The following is an 18,169-nucleotide window of genomic DNA, read 5'->3' as shown; positions in this document are numbered from 1 at the left end:
GGCTTCATGTATAAGGGGCAAGCACTCTTGCTACTAGGCCATATTCCAGCCCCTAAACAAGATTTTCTTAAGGGAGGTCTATTAGAAGTGACCTGATAAAGTGATGGTGGAAGAAAAGCAAAGATGGAAAAGGCGAAGCAAGGTCCCAAAGTGTGATGACTAGACCAAAAAGAACCAGAATCACATGGGAACTGGTTAAGAACAAACATTCCCATGTCTTCCTTAGTGAGTAGTAGGCTTCTGTTTAATAAGATTTCCAGGTGATTGTAATTTACAATCAGTTTGAGAGCCACTGGAGTAGACTGGTAGGCTGAGATCCTTTGTTTAGATATGATTTGGAAGGCAATTCATGGTCAGCACACATCAGTGGAAAATAAAGGATGCTGAGTCCATAGCTAGCAGTAGTAATATGATTTACTGACTAACTTATGTAATGTATAATTCCAGATAGCACTTAAATACCCAATGTTGAAACTCTTGCCTTAAAAAAAATACTGTTGATAAACTAAAAAATATTACATCTGCTATTTCAAATGATAGAGCTAGATGTAGCTGTTTGCTACAAGGCCTATTTATTTTGTTACACAGAGAATGAATCTTTTCTTCCTCTAAAACAGTTTTGGGTAATGTTCCAAAAAAGTAATTACAGGCCAGTTAGTAAATATATGCTGAGACACAGTAGAGTGCCAGAGAGCAACAGCTATATGTCTGCCACTGCTGATAAATCAGCTTGAAAACAGAACATTTTTTTACTTAAAATGGGATAGGAACTCCATTGAGGACAGAATATGCATCTGTTACTAAACATTATCCCCCTGTTGTTCCCCCCCCCTTCATCTCTCTTTCCCTCTCTCTCCCCACTTTCTCTCCATATGTAATTTTATTGTCTAGTAGAATAGCAATCAGAAATTCATTTTTAACAAAAAGTTTCTTTACCTCCTTGTTCTTTAATGCAATAGGCTTGTCAAGCTAAGAGATTATGAAAGGTTAAGGAGTAAGAAATAACAGCCAATTCAATCTCATGTTCATATAAACTGAACCATAATTTTATTCTAACAACTTATCACTTTGGACCTAAATTACAGAAAAGTAGTTTGGAGATCCCATAACAAAGACAGAATATTTCAATTGGGGAGGCATGTTTTCTAAAATTTGCTGTTAAATCTCACCTTCCATACATTTCATACAATGTTGTAATGTATTGGTTTGGAAGCAAACAGTCATGATCTGCTGGGCTTTTTTTCTCTCTATCTTTAATTGTTAAGCAAGTTGAAAAATAATTTTAGATTCAATTGCCTCAGATTACAGGATTATTCTTGTTTAATATGAGGAAAAACTAACAAGTTGTAGGTCTGGAAATGGAAGCTTGAAAACCTTGCTTCTTCTTTCCTCTTATTTTGTGATTTTCTTCTGATAATTAAATTCTTGCCTTGTCACTTGTGATTAGTACCTTTCCTCATACTCACTAATTGGTATAGAGATTTGCTTTGATTTGTGTTTTTTCTCTCTGCTCATTTAAAAAAATTAGAGGAAATAATTTCCATAATCTCCAATCATGCTATCTCCTCAGACACTGATTTTCTATCTGCCCAAACAGGTAACAGATCATTCTCTTTCCAGGCCATCTGCTTTGATTCTCCTCCTACACATTGGGACATTCTGATTTGCGATTTAAAGAGTTTATGTGAATATCTCTTGTTGGGTGTTAGAAAATTATTTAATAGTCAACTGTGAGGATATTACTGACATGTCATAAAAATGTTTTTGTGCATGTATTCCCCAGCTACTAGAAGTATTGGTTTACAACTTACAGCTACAGTCATCACAAACTTTCTTCTCTGAAGATTTGTCTTGGGCTACCCATTAGTTTCCATGTGAATCATTCTGAGGGCTTACTAAATTCAATAGCTGACCTGAGCATCTACACTTTTTGATGCAGTAGGTCTTGACAGCAGCCCAAGAATTTTATTTCTAACAACATCAAAAGTGATAGCATTGTTGTTTTTCTGGATAATACAGTTAGAAGGTCATTAATCTAGTTCACATAGGAATATCTATTTCTCTGGAGACCATGTGTCCCATCTCCTGTTCTCAAGGCAGAGAGCATGGACAGTGACTACCAACACCTAACAAAAAGGTTGATGCAATTACCTCAATGTGGGACTATCTATATTGTTTCATTCATGTTCCAAAGGTGCCTGATGATATCAGTATAGTCACTAGTGGAAATGATATCCTGGCATAAGCCTTCATTTCTACCCTAACCTACATCTTTCACTGTCCTCCTGGAAACACACTCATAGCAAATTACTTAAAATTCCCATCTTAGACCACACTTTGAGGTGATACAATCTTTTTGTGATCTCTGATTTTCAGACTTGTTAACTCAATTTATCCAACAAACTAACACTGAATACTGTTGAAACTGTAGATGTTATATGACATATAGGAAACAATTAAGTTCTAGTAAAGCAACACAAACCTTTCAGTCAACAGAGCACAAAAGTAAATATTCAGTGACAGTATCTTGATTTTTGCTATATCAGTACTGAGAATTTACAGCTATAAAAACATTCATCTGATCTTACAGAAAGTGTCATCATTGAATTTTGTAGGACAGAAACTCTGAGATGGAGCTTTATAGCTTGAAGGTTTATAAGGGACATGTTGTTGGACATACAAATGAATAGGAGAGGAAGCAGATTTGTGCAGAAGGAGAGTTTAGGAAAGGCTTCATGAAAATCCATAAGGAATTCTGGATAAGGAATGCCCCTTCAAAGTTGTCCATAGTTAAGGAAAGAGATCAATCACCCAATTCAGTCTTCTATTGAGAGTAGTATGGCATTGGAAGAAATAGTGCTTATTAGCTTAAGTGGGCTTAAAGACAGTGGACATAATATACATGCAATAAATTGATCTTTAGAGACCCTTATGATCATCTCAGTAATATATACTGGCTTTCTGACATCTTACTACACTCAACAGGAATTTTAGTTGAGTTTACTCTTTAGCACTAAATTTCCCCAGTATTGAAAATGTTAAATGCAAGGTAAACCTGAGATTTCTTCAAAATGTATCCTGTACAAATCTGAAAAACCTCCAATCTTGTTGAATTGACTCTGAGGAGCAATACAGCAGGTAAAGAATCTGCCGACAAGCAGCAATCGTCAGAATAAACATATGTGGACCCCAGAGTTCAGAGGCTAACGTCAATTTAATGAGAAAGCTGTCGCTATTCTTTCTTACGTGAATTAAATGTATTCCAAGTAGTTGAAGTCACAACCTAACAGTAAATAGTCTGGCTGCTGAACTGTGCATTTGTTTTATGCTGTTCCTAGGGTCATCTAAAGATGAATATGAATTTCCTGGATTGAACAGAGTTCTATTCAGTATGTTCTACTATGTGGTGATAAAGCTCAAGAATTAAAGAGAATGTATTTGAATGTAAAATGATTTACTTTGCCATACCTCTATGCCCCAAATGAAAAAATTCCACTGATATAATAATAACACATAGTTTATAAAGAGGAAGTTAAGAATGAATGAATAAAGGGAAGCTATTAATAAGCCATAGCAAAGTTAATTGTACACATATGTCACACTTACTCTGGGTAAATCCAAGAAAATATTTTTTTTTCTATATACAACACCAGAGAGATCCAGCCCACATACATACATGCTCACAAAACTGTGAAATAGGCCCACATCTCTCCTTGCAGTAATTGAAGTCTATCCTGATGGAATGGCCTTTGGCAATACTATGAATCACCATGAGAGAATAGCAGGCTTGGCCTCTAAAAACGATCTCCCCTCCGAAATATGTGTTTAAATTAGCTCATGGCAAGGCTGGTGACATTCAAGGATTGGGAATGAGGTTAGGTAAATGGAAATGTGTCCTCACTTCTGAGAAGTTCTTTTGCCTGATCAACATTTTGTAAACATTTTGCTGAAGGAAGAATACCAAACTTTAGCAGCCAAATTATTATAGAATAATAAAGCACTTTTATGTTCCTTGTGTTGTAGTCCAAGGCTTGGCAATCCATGGTCCTTGGGCCAAATCCAGACAGTCATTTTTGTAAATACAATTTTATTTGGAACATATCTATGCTCATTTGTTTGCGTATTGTCTATGGCTATTTTCAGGCTACAATGGCAGAGTTGAGTAGTGTGACAGAGACCATATGGACCACAAAGCCAAAGATATACATTATCTAGCCTTGCTGTCTTTTGTTCTCCTTTAGTGTATCCCAGATTTATTAGTAATAATCACGTGGAGTGTCTATTAAACATACAGCATCTCACTACCCTCCAATGAAGAGTCTGATTTCGTGAATCTAAATGAGGCCTATAAATGTGAACATTTAACAAATACTGAGACATATGGGAAACACTGTTCTGCTAATTTGACTACCAAGTTCTCTTGCGTACAACATTTACATTCCTTAAATTATGTATTTTCTTTATAAATTCATCCTCATCTTTCCCATTAAAAGTACAAGATAGAAACCAAAATGTTGCATAAAATTTCCCTGGTCAGGGTTGGCTAGAAGCAGAGGTTGTGGCACTGATGAGCAAAGGGAGCATTGGTTGGATGAAAGGAAGTTATGGAAACAGAATAGATTGATGGTTAAGCCAAGCAATGTGGTCTCAGCTGGAGAGTTGCTTCAGTTTGAACCCTGAGGGACTTCTGTAGCATGATGTGAACCATAGAGTTGAGGCAAAAGGACTAGCCCTTTGGACACTTTCCCTCATGCCATCAGCCAGTCATTTGGATGTAGAGTACCCTTGAGTAGGAGACAGTCTGTAGTAATTAGCAGCAATGACTGGGGCATATGTGAACCTGTGGTAAAGGAAAATGAAGGAAATACACAGTATCCAGTCCAAGATTCAAACCTCCAAAAGAATGACATTTACATAGATATGGAACACACCATCAAAGAACTCATACTTACAATAGTCTTTAAAAAAGGAATTTTAAATATTTCTAAATTAGTACATTTTCAAACGTAGGAAATATATTTTCTATGATTAAGATATCCAGTCTTCTCTCATCTTTCACATGTGAGAGAAAAATGTCAAGAAAAAGTAACTGTTTCAGCAAATAATCATTGTTTATTGATCAATATATTTGACTAGATACTTGGAAGGATCTGTGAATTAGTAGTTAGAATGACAGGGGATTCTTACGAATTTAAATGCCACTAAACATTTCATAACCTCATTTGGAATAGTACTATTGCTAGGGAACATATTTTCTTGAGTCTCAATATTTCAAAGTACCCTAAGGAAACAAAATAAAATTATACTTCCATAATTAGTATTTGTTTTCCAAAAATAATTGCTACCACTATTTAGTAATTCCTCCAACCTTCAAACATTTAAAAAGGAATATTTCTTCTGATACTTTGTGACAGTATTATGTGCCCCTTATACATGGTTTTGTTTTCAACCCTTTCAGTTATGTAGGCAATTGTAATCTAAAACTATTTAATGGGAATTTGAAAAATTAGATAATTCATCAGTTTTAGATTGTATGCGATTCTTAGTGATAAAAATCTGTGCTGCTCTGTATGTCTTGCCAAGAATTCAAAGATTCCTTCATCAAGTGTGTCTACACTACACATTACCAGACATTTTCCATTTAATTACTAACTCACTTATCAGATAGTCACAGTCTCACAGTGCTTGCATTCAGATAATTCTCATTTTATTATTAATTACCTCAAAGCACAGGAATAGTGATGCTGGCAATTTGGATATGCCAAGATGTAGACTTATAGAGGACTCCCAATAAGTGAAATGGTAAAAATTTTCAAATTAACAATGAAAACATGTATGCTTGCCAAGAATTCTAGCAAGTTATAGCTGTTAATTTCTTCCTGTGACTATTGTATAAATTAAACTTTATATAGTAAAATATCTATAGAAGAAAACATACATGTATATGCAGTCTGGTATTTCTCAAGTTACCAAGTATCCTCAGGGATTCTTGGACCATATCACTTGGGGGTAAGAGAGCTACTATTGTTCTTCAGAACTTTACATATAACTGTACTACCCTTCCTGTGAATGATTTATTTTACTTCCCATCTGTGGTTGATAAGACAGGGGAAACATTTTAAAATGTAATTAATGTGAAGACTGCCCATTGTTTTTCAGAATATTAAAATATTTCCAAATGAGATCATTTATATTTTCCAGACAATTTCACTACCAACAGGTGGGAAGTAGAACATTGTCATTATGTTGAGCTTTTCAAGTTCCCTGAATCAAGAAAGCAGTGTATAAGCTATTAATTAAAATAAAGATATTAGTATGCTTGAATGACACCCTCCCCAGAGTTAAGATAGGGATTACCAGTCCGATGCAGCTCCATTGACTCCTACATCCTCAAATTATTTGACTTCCTGTGTCTGATGCCTGTGTGCCACAGCTCACTCCCTTAAGAAATCTCTGAAGCTACGTGTGCAACAGACATCAATAGAAATGAGTTGTAAGATATCCTTCCAGCACTCTAATTAGATTTCATAGTCTAATTGCTGCAGATGAGAGTGAGAGAAATTAAATTGACCCATATGAGGAATCTTAGAATCATTACAAAACAATACGCTGGCAAGTGAAAAGATTGGATGCCTCTGGGTATAGAACTGAATCTTATTCAGCCTCGGTTAGAATCTCAGTTAAAGGTAAGAATATCTGCCAGGCACTAGTGGCTCACAGCTGTAATCCTAACTATTCAGAGGCTGAGATCTGAGGATCATGGTTCAAAGCCAGCCCAGGCAGGAAAGTCTGTGAGACTCTTATCTCCATTTTCCATGTCCTTACGAATGAGGCAATGTCATTCTTTTTGGTCGAGGCATTGAATTCCATTGTGTATATATACATTTTCTTGATCCATTCATCCACTAAAGGGCATATGGGTTGATTCTAAATCTTAGCTATGGTAAATAATGCTGCAATGAACATGGTTGTGCTGGTAGCTTTAGTGTGGAGTTTTTTGTGGTCATTTGAATAAATGCCCAAGAGTGAGATTGCTCCATCATAGGGAAGCTCTATGTTTAATTTTTGAATCTCAACACTGGCTTCCAGAGTGGTTGAACAAGTTTACATTCCCACCAACAGTGTAGCAACATTCCCTTTTGGCCACATCCCCACCAGCATATTTTATTTTTGTTTGTTGGTTGTTTGGTTTTTTATAATGGCCATTCTAATTGGAGTGAGGTGGAATCTCCATGCTGTTTGGATTTGCATTTCTTTTATGGCCAGAGATGTTGAACATCTTTTTGTGTATATATTGGCCATTCTTATTTCTTCTTTTGAAAAGTTTCTCTTTGTCTTTATCATATTTATTAATTGGATTGTTGTTTCTTTGACAATTTGTTTTACAGAGCTTTAATTTGTTGAGCTCTGAGTACATTTTAGATATGAGGCCCTTATAAAAAAAAATTCTGATGTATAGGTAGTAAAGATCTTCTCCCAGTCTGTGGGCTTTCTATTTATCTCGCTAGCTATGTCCTTTGCCATGTAGAAACTCTTCTGTTTGAAGCAATCCTTTTACCAAGTATTTCTTTGATTTGTTTTGATTTTGGATCTTTTCTTTGGAAGTTTCAACCTGTGCCAAGGAGTCTTAGTGTTTCAACTATCCCTTCCTGTAATATTTTCAGTGTATCTGGTCTTACATTTAGGTCATTAATCCATTTGGAATTGATTCTGGTGCAGGGTGATACATAAGGATACACCGTCAATTTTCTGTATAGCCAATTTTACCACCACCATTTGTTGAAGTGACTCTCTTTTTCCCATCCTGTGTTTTTGGCTCAAATATTAGGTGGGTATAGGTCTGTGGTTCATTTCCTAGCTATGATTATCCATGTAGCCTCTGGCCATTGATCCAACCCAAACCTCCTCTTTGGAGTCATGTAATTCTACCACTGCAGGCCAACAATAAGCCCCTTGTCAGCATCCTGATAGACTTTCCTGCTTGTAAAGATTGTGTGTGTGTGTGTGTGTGTGTGTGTGTGTGTGTGTGTCCATCTAAACCCATATCTGTGTCTATGTACTATGGACTGCCATACAATGTTTATATGGTTAAATTTTAAAGTTAAATCTTATTTAACTAGGGTAAAGCTAGGATAAATATTGAAATGTTCCCAAGTAGAAATTATGTTTCATTCCTTTTTTAGTTTCCAGCACCTCACATGCTGTCTGAAATAAATGTAAGAAATCAGTATATACTTCATTCATGATGGAGAAAAAGCTTCCAACCTCACTAACAGTGGGTTTGTGACCACAAAATATGCATACAGCATTGGTATGAGTGCACAAAATATTGCAACAACAAGCATGGGTAGTAAAAAAATTAGGTTAATAACACATTTTGGAAGAGTTCCCTAGATACCATTTGGTTTAGCTCCTGAAGTTATAATGTAAAATTGGTATTTTTACTCAACCAGTTCCTCTTGCCAGTAAAATTTTGTCATGCATATAGACCCAAAATCAACATACTGAAACTAACACAATTCCCTGTCTTTGATTTCTGTAGTCATTTTTATGTAATACCAAACCTGTAAATGGTATTTTACAAAATACAAGTGAGGAGACAAGACCCTGTTCTCAAATATTTACATGTGGAGATTTTAAACATTTTTTTTTTCGGTTTTCAAATAAGAAAAAGAATTACCAACATTGAGAAAGAAGTGTGTGGAAAAAAGCATAGAATTCAGTAGGGGTTTGACGTTTTGAGGTTAAACCAAAGTGATGCTTTCATTGCTGAATGCTTTTGACGTCTGTCGAAGGTGGAACAGAGCCATTGAAAATGACTGCATCCTGTCTGGCTAGGGTTCACAGTACTTTCCAGGGCTGTGTTATTCAGAGCTAAATAACTGTTGTCACTACTCTATAATTTGGCCATGAGATATCTGGTTACTTTCAGACAAAAGAAAATGTCTCATAATAATGGGGTTTTGTATGCTTCTGCTCTTTCCTTCAAAAGAAGGAGAAAAAAGGAAGAAAAAGACATATTAGGGATTTATATCTGTTCAGATTGAGGAAGAAAATAACCTTAAAAATTTTTTACTTCACCCTCCCTATGGCAGTTGTGGTCTGGTTTTCCTTGGGAGGGGGTAGAATGTTACTTTCAGCATATTCTGTGTAGGAAATAATACCAAATGCTTGGAATGATCATAATGGTAATGCATATTAAAAAGACAGTATTTCCTACCGTATTTCAGAAGGGGAAAGCCCTTTGGGTAAATTAGCAATTGGAGGATTTCACAAAAGTGAATTAACTATGGCAGAGTCCCTTAACACATCTGTCTGACGATCTTACAAGTTTTTTGTCAGGTTATCTAGAATAATGCTCTGCTTTGGGAGACCATAGGTTTGTTAAAATGTGAGACACATTTTTGGAAGAGAAAAATAGATGACTCAGCTTTCAGATAGTATGTCTTGCATAAGAACCTTGCCTTTGACCAGCCATATCTTTCCCCTGATACTCTATTTCTCTCATCACTCATTTGAAAAAGCAAAGAGCTAATGGAATGACAGCTGCCCACATCAAAAGTTTATTGATAAATTGTCAGTAAGTAGCAAGTGTGATCCCCTAAATAATATGTGTGTGTGTGTTTTTAACATTTGTAAGTTGCAACTAAAATCTAGCCTTTATTCTGTCACAGGAATATAGGAAGAACAAATGAAGGTAAGATTGTGTGATGATTACATTTAGAAATACTACAAGTCTACAATCTTTTCTGCATAATAAGTCCAAAATAAAAAATAATCCTAAAAATCAAATGTCCTTGTAATATCTCATTCAAAACAACTTGGATATGGTTTGTGTTGAAAATTTACCTGACCTACTGTGAGATATACATAGTATTTACTCCTCTTGATGTAATGGTGATTCACCACAGCAAAAATTAATGTGTTTGATCACAGAGCTACTATAGACTCTGCTGAGGGTATTATTTAATATGTACAGTATTAATTTAGAAATATGACATTCTGAACTTGTAATCCCATCGACATGGGAGGCAGAAATTAAAAGGATGTTGATTTGAGGCAAACCCAGGCACAAAGTTAAGGAGATGCCATTTTCAACCAACAAGCTGGGTATGTTAAAGCACAGGAATCTATAAGTAGAAGGATCATAGTTCAGGGGGGCCCTGGGGAAAAATATGAGATTCTATATGAAAAATAACTGAAACAATAAGGATCTGAGGGCATAGCAGAGCATCTGTCTACCCAGCATGAGACTCAAGTTCAAATCCCAGTAGCTCATTTTACAAAGTTGACCTTCTGAATATTTTAGCAGAAAATTCTGAATGTGGGAACAAAGAATCTCTAATATACATGCCTAATTACTACATGTGGCACTGTGCTAGTTGCCATATAAACTCTATGTCACCCAAACTTCAAAACCTCTTTTGGAGATAGATATCACTACAATCTACATTTTACAGATGAGGAAAATAAGGGTTGGAGAAGTGAAGTAAGTTGCTTATAGTCCCCATTCCAGTTGTACATTGCATAATAAGTGTTTCTGCACACATTTCCATAGTTTTTCTCAGCTCAGGGGAATTGTTCTCACATATGGATACTATCAACAGGAGCTGAAGTTATAATCAGCTGTGGTCATTTTGGGCCACTTGTCTGTGCCTTAGGCAAAATATCTTAAGGCTGGTCACACATTTGTATCCCTACTTGACTTCCATGTGGTGGTGTTAGTCCTCATAGTATAGCAGGCACTTCACAATCTGATCATCCACATGGTAGCTGCATGCCTTATACCACAACATGTGTTCCAAGAGACAAGAAGTAGACCCTGCTAGTCCATGAAATTCTGAGCTAATAAACTATCAGTGTTGGACACTTAATTGGTAAGTTGTATTAGTCAGCTTCCATTACTATAAAAATGGCCAAGGCAATTAACTTATAAAGAGAAAAGGGTTATTTTATTTCATGGTTTTAGAAGTTACTAGTTATGATAAAGTGGCTTTGGAACTCCAGTGAGGCAGCATGACAGGAGTTCCTGGCTGAGAAAATGGCTCAACTCATCAAGGAAGAAGATGAGGAACAGGAACAAGCTCCTGTCTCACAATTGCCTTTGAGGGCGTATCCCCCACTAGATATGGCTACTCAAAGGTTCTACTGCCTCCTAATAGTATTTCCCTATGACCAAGCTTTAACTCATAGATTTTTGGGAGACATTGAGCATCAAGGCAGGTTCATACGTGGATAGCTGGAATTAAATTTAGTCATACATAGAGCAACATCTATTCACAATAAAGCAAAAGTTCATCACTTTCTCCACATGGTGCTCCCAAAGTACAGAGTTCTATGGTGTAACGTTCTACCTTTTTCCATTAATTTTCCTGTAATTCCTTACTTCTACCAAATAATATTTTTATGTTATTTTTATTGTCAAAGTGAAGTACAGAAGGGTTACATAACAAGGTAGTGAGTACATTTCTTGTACAACTTGTTGCACCCTCCCTCATTTTCTCCCACCTTCCCTCTTCCCCAACCTCCCCCCAAACCGTACGTTTAGTTTACAACATATTGTCTTGTAAGTATTGCTGTTGCATTGGTTTGCCTTTTAGCCTTTGTCTTACCATTTTAATGTTCCCCCTTCCCTTCCTTAATTCCGATAGACATATATAAAATACCAAGGGTAACACCTCCAGGCGGGGGGGGTGGGGGGGAAGGGAAAGAGAGGGAGGGAGGGGGGTATGAGGGACAAGGTAACAAACAGTACAAGAAATGTATCCAATGCCTAACGTATGAAACTGTAACCTCTCTGTACATCAGTTTGATAATAAAAATTTGAATAAAAATATAAGAATTAAAATATAAACATATAGCTAAAAAAAAAATACCAAGGGTACCAGAAACAAATACAGTGACAACAGGAGCTAAATCACAGGGAAGTTATTTTCAAAGAACAATAGGTGAAACTATTTCTTTTTTCTTCTGTTCAAATAATCTTTTTAATGAATAGTGCAAAGTTGTCAAAATTAAGAACTGCTTTTTATTTGTGGAGATGAACAGAGATGTTTATTTTTCTCCCATTCTCACATCATTAATGTTACTTAGTCCACATTTTTTTTTAGATTCTTTTTTTTTCTCAAATTTTTATTATCAAACTGAAGTACAGAGAGGTTACAGTATCACACGTTGGGCATTGGATACATTTCTTGTACTGTTTGTTGCCCTGTCCCTCATGCCCCCCTCCCTCCCCCCCTTTCCCTCCCCCCCCAGGTGTTCAGTTCACTTATGCCAAACAGTTTTGCAAGTATTGCTTTTGTAGTTATTTCTCTTTTTTTACCCTGTGTCTCTCGAATATGGTATTCCCTTTGAATTTCCTACTTCCAATACCAGTAAGCACGGTTTCCAATATACTCAGATAGGATTACAGAGATAGTGTAGGTACAAACATAGGAAGGTAATACAAAACATCACCAATAATAGAAACTACACATACACATAGGACGTTGAAAGTAGTTACAACTGTGATATATCACTTGTTTCCATAACATGGAGTTCATTTCACTTAGCATCATCTTATGTGTTTCTAAGGGTATAGCTATTGGGCCTTGTGATGCTCTGCTATGGCTTGCCTAAACCTGTACTAATTATTCCCAATAAGGGAGGCCATAGAGTCCATGTTTCTTTGGGTCTGGCTCACTTCACTTAGTATAACTTTTTCCAAGGATCAGGAAAATGTGGTACATTTACACAATGGAATTTTATGCCTCTATCAGAAAGAATGACATTGTTCCATTTGTAAGGAAATGGAAGGACTTGGAAAAACTTAGTCCACATTTTAACCCCCATTTTATTGGAGCTAATTAGGAAATAAAATGAAAGGAGAGGTTTGAGGAAGAATTTATGTATAAAGGGGACAGGTAGAAGAAGGGTGGGTATATTTATTTTTAATGTAGTTCTGTTATTCCTATCTTTATCTCCTCACTTCCTCAAAACTCTAATGCATTCACCTTACTAGAATATAACGCCTTTGCATTACTCTTTGTAAATACCCACCCCAGCAATTAGTACAATGAGTGGCATGATTTAGTTTCCAATTTTGTGGCAGAAATATATGCATGGGAACTGGGTGGGTGGTACACAACTATAATCCTATCCTTTGGGAGACAGAGACAGAAGGCTAGGGTTCAAGGGCAGCCTAGGCTACATAGGGAGTTCAAGTCCAGCATGGGCCACATAAATAGCAAGATTCTGTCTGATAAAAACAGAAAGAGTAGGCTTTGGATCTTAAGCCTACATTCCTAGCTGCTTGGTAGGCAGAGATCAGGGAATCATAGTTCAAGGTCAGCTTGAGCATATAACATTATGACACTCCTAAAATAGCTGGACATGGTAGTGTACATATAATTTCTCAGCTATGGAGAAAGCACAATGGCTGAGCACAGGAGTGTATGCTTACTATTCCAAGCAATGTGGGGAAAACAAGTAGGAATATCACAGTTTAGGCTGACCTGTGACTAATGTGAGATTCTATCTTGAAAATAACCAAGTCAAAAAGGGGCTGGAGGCATGGCTCAAGTGGTAGAATTTCTGTCTAGCATGTACAAAGCTCTAAGTTCAATCCCTAGTACTGGTGGGAAGGGAGGGGAAGAGAAGGAAAAGATGGGGAGAGAAAAGGAAATATATAGATACTATATTTGTGCGTATGTTCAACTCCATTGTCTGAGATACATGCTCTCCCTAGATATCTCATTCATGACATGTCTCTAAGTCTGCCCTCTCTCCAGCCAGAAAGAAGAACAAAGAAAGAAAGAAAGAAAGAAAGAAAGAAAGAAAGAAAGAAAGAAAGAAAGAAAGAAAGAAAGAAAGAAAGAAAGAAAGAAAGAAAGAAAGAAAGGATATTAAGCTGTGGTGCCTGATCGAAATGTTAAGCATATAGAAAGGGCCTTGAGAATTGAGATTCTGTATGGATTTGTGGAGAAATGATCACTGTGCTATTCAGAAAGAGTTGATGCACTTGGTTTCTGTTTAGGGAGAAGTCAGAGCTTCACTGGGATTTAGCTAACTGGCAGTCATGATTTTGGGACCTATCCTCATTTGGCCAAACCTATCACATGTGTCAAAATGACATGATTCTCTCAGGCAGCTTTGGAAGTAAGACTCACAGCAGGTGGCTGTGCTGATAAAATCCAGCTGCGCATCATTCAGCCTTCCTAACAGAGATTTATCAGTTGTTGTCCTTTTCTCTCCTAACCCTACTCCTAGATGCTGACCTTACAAGCAGCCCTCAGTGTCCTTGCTTCCCCTATCCTCCAAAAAATCAAGCAACTTACAACTTGTTTCTTAAAAAAAAAAAAACAGGGTTTTCTCACTCCTCCTAGGTTTTTGTGTCAAATTAAAACTATGTATAGGTCTTTCTTCCACAAGTGAGTATCGCTATCTAAAACACTTCTGGATTTTTGTTCATTAGTACAAAATACAGACAGCACACACGACCTTTTTAATTTTTTTTTGAAGATGAGCCTTCTTGTTTTGAGTAAACTACTGTTGCAACATATTTATGAGAAAATAATGGTCCTCAAGGCCAGGAAACAGTTAAATCTGATGGTTGCTATGCTACAAAGTGAAATCAAGAGACAGCATTGCCACATATCAGTGTAGGAGGTCCTTTGGGATCTCTTCATCCAATTCCCTCATTTTATCTGTTAGAAAATTGGGACCCATAGAAATAAAATCCATCTTCCCACAGATCTTCAATGACACATTGATTGACACTGCAACCCAAATGTACTCATTTCTCCTAGTTCAGCAACCCTTCTGTGATTCTGTATTTAGATTAGAATTCCATTCTTTGTCCATCAAAGTAGCCTTAGTAGTAACACTTAGTAGTGTTTTCCTTTGTCCCATACTCTGATGACTTAGATGATTGTCAGTTCAAAGCTTTTTTCAATTTTCTAGCTCTCCTTTAAGAAGCAGTTTTGTTGGTCAAGAGAGCTTTTCTTCATCTCATTTCATTTGCTATCAACATGTACATTCCTGCCCTTTTTCCTTTCTCAGCTGTTGCCAGGGTAACTGACATTCATTTTGGCCACCCAATCAAAAGGATGAGAATAAAGTTGAGTTTTCTGCTTATCATACAACCTTCCCTTTAGTATCATAATATTTGCTCGATGATTTACCCCCTCAACAAGGGTTTTAAGTACAGGAAATAGAAGATGGTATTGCCTAAGCTATGCTAACTTGTGAAGAGACCCATTAGTACCAGAGTTCCTAAATATGTACTGAATATCCAGGTGAAGAATCTATTCCAGAATGCCATAGGTAGGATATATGTCAAAGACAGCTGATATCAGGAAATCCACTCCTCACCTTCTCAAGGTCTGAGCGACCATGATTTCCATTCAGACATCTTTCTGGCAATCGAAGTAGGAACACCCAAGTAGCAAAAACTGTGTATGAATATATACTCTTGCCTATGACCTTTTCATTTCAGCCAATAAGCTTGTCTTTTCTAAGCAAAAGAAGTGGGAGGTAGTATTTTGATTTGGGAACAGTTTTTTTAGGTCAAGGAGCTGGTTATAGGTTCTGACTAGGATTTCAATCCCCATTTGTAAACTGGATAAGAGGTCCATCATCCACAGGACCTTATGATGCTTGAAAAATATTAAAGTGAACAATGAGAGCTTATTTTCCTGCAACTGAAACTTATTTAGAGAGCAAGGTCTGATAAATGGACCTAAAGAAAGCTAGGCGGGAACTTCCTCAAAAAGAATAACCTGGAAACATTGTATGTGGTAACTAAATTCCTTTTGTCCAGCAAAATACCCACTCCAGCTAGTTAAGGATGCTTTGCATCCATCACCTATCTAATGAACCATAAAAGCAGGTGCATAGATTATTAATACTTGATGCCAGAATATTTTGTTTCATTTACTCTTCTAATGTTTTATAAATATGCTTCAAAAATCTAATATTTGCTGCCCTCAAAATGACTGATAAACTTCAGGGTTTGAGAGTACAAGCCTTTATTCCAGATACTTGAGAGCCAAAACTAGGATAATCAGTATGAAGTCAGCCTGAGCAAAAGTATAAGACCCTATCGGAAAAACCAACTGAGCCAAAGGACTTAGAATATCACTCAAATAGTAGAACTCTTGCCTTAGCAAGCATGTGACCCTGGGTTCAATTTCCTTTGCCACCAAAATATTGATAAATTGAGAAGGAAATGGCATAAATTGGCTTAAATAAGTAGGCTTAATTCTCACTAATATAGTAATACTGGGTGATGGAAAAACAGGTAATAGTCTCCCTCAGAAGATTTTGTTAATTGTTATTTTTCCACCGCTTGCCCTGGCCACTAGCCTGGTATTATGATAGACAGATGCAAGTACTATATGACAAAACCACTCCTCTGATCAGTTTGCTTGTTTTCTGTCCTAATCTCCAAATTTAATAGTGATATAATATGCAAGCTGCAATTTTCCCTCCAATCCCTTCAGAACATGGTTTCAGTCTTCTCTTACACATCTACTCATGGCACTTCCCTTTGATACATACTTTCTATGTTTCAACTTGACCAAATTAACTGACAAGATGGCATGGCCTTTCCAAAAACAGCACATAATCTTCCCTCAGTGTAATTTTCGTCTTGTTTGCTCCTAATTGATATACTTGTACTCTACTACTTGTACTCTACATTCCAGCTGACTTGTTTCTCCTACTTAAATGGCCTTGATAGGGTGTTATCATATCTTCTGATGCATCTTCTACATGAATCTACTTTAGAGACTATCTCGGCACATGATACTACACCCATGGAAGTTTCACATCTCTATTATGATCTGTTTGAATTGGTTGTGCTATTTGTTTTTTCTCTTAGCAAATCTCAATGAGGATAGCCATCAGCTTTTGCTTTCCTTCCAAAACTGCTTCCAAACCTTTCAAAGGCAAATTTCTAGCCTATCTGTAACCAGGAGTCCTGACCACATGCTTTACAAGTACAATTGTTCTTTTTCCTTTCCTTAAAATTTGACACCTTGCTTTTTCTGTGGCAGTATATGGAACTCCTTTTTGAAATATAGGAAAGAAGATAAGAGTCAAGAAGATAAGGAAAGAGAAGGTAATCTAAACTGAAAAATAACTTTCTTTATCATTCTGTCACCACTCTCCCTCTGAGCTCCCCGATTGCAGCTAATGTATCACACTTATGTAAGTGTATACTTATTCTTTATTTTTCCAAATTTGCCCCCACACTTTTCAACTATATTTAAAAAAACAAATAAACAAGGATTACTTCTTGGCATTCCTAGTTTCTATGTTGGTTCTTTGCTGGAGTAAATGAACAATATATGTTTATTGAGCAAACAGTCATGAAAAGTCAGTGCACAGATTTCTACCAATCACGTAAGTTGATTGAACTAATCAGAGTTTTGTTCAGACTTTAAATATATAGACTAAATCAGACTTCTGACCTTCAGAACTTTGTATGTGACTACTCACAGTCATATATTTTTGTACATGTTTCCAACTGACTTTCAGCAAATAACCTGCAGCTTTATTTAATACAAATCAGATCATATTAAATATAATTAAAATCTCTCCATGAAATAGGATAAGATCCCATTGGGGCACCACAAAACACAATTATACTTTCATGGCATATGCTCTTTTTAAGCAAATCCATTCATGAATAATAAAGTCCAACAATTTTTTCTCAAAGTTAGTATCGGCCTATAAATAGCATAATACAAGAAATGAGAATTAAGAAGCTATTGTTATTATCACTATCCTGGATTATTTCTCTAAGCAGAATTATCAACATTGATATATACCAAGGATTTATTTGAGTTTAATGGAAAATCAGTTACACTAGTATAATAGTCAATTATATCCATTCTCTTTAAAAGATGATGGAATTCTACAATATTTAAACTGTAATAGATGCATGTTGCATACAAATACATGCACACTTGAACAAATGTGCTTGTGGGTCAAGACTGCTTTTGGTTAAAATAGATGTCATAGTGGTCACAAATCATGACCAGATCCTAGGGCAGATTGCAGTACAAAATAGCCGACTAAATTAGCTTAATCTTTCTAACTTATCAGCACATTGCCTTGTAGCCTTTGGGGTGGAGGGAAAAATTGAATCAATATCTTCAGCAAAGAGTTGCTGGAAATCCAT

At 36.3% G+C, this 18,169-nt stretch overlaps 1 protein-coding gene across 1 annotated transcript in view; it reads left to right on the top strand.

The window, feature by feature from the left end:
- Il1rapl1 (interleukin 1 receptor accessory protein like 1) overlaps nucleotides 1-18,169 on the top strand; it is a 1,145,636-nt gene that overhangs the window by 927,215 nt on the left and 200,252 nt on the right. The window lies entirely within an intron of this gene.

The sequence above is a fragment of the Perognathus longimembris genome, chromosome 28 (assembly GCF_023159225.1).
Source record: "Perognathus longimembris pacificus isolate PPM17 chromosome 28, ASM2315922v1, whole genome shotgun sequence".
NCBI lineage: Eukaryota > Metazoa > Chordata > Mammalia > Rodentia > Heteromyidae > Perognathus > Perognathus longimembris.
This window is presented reverse-complemented; position numbering and strand designations above follow the sequence as displayed.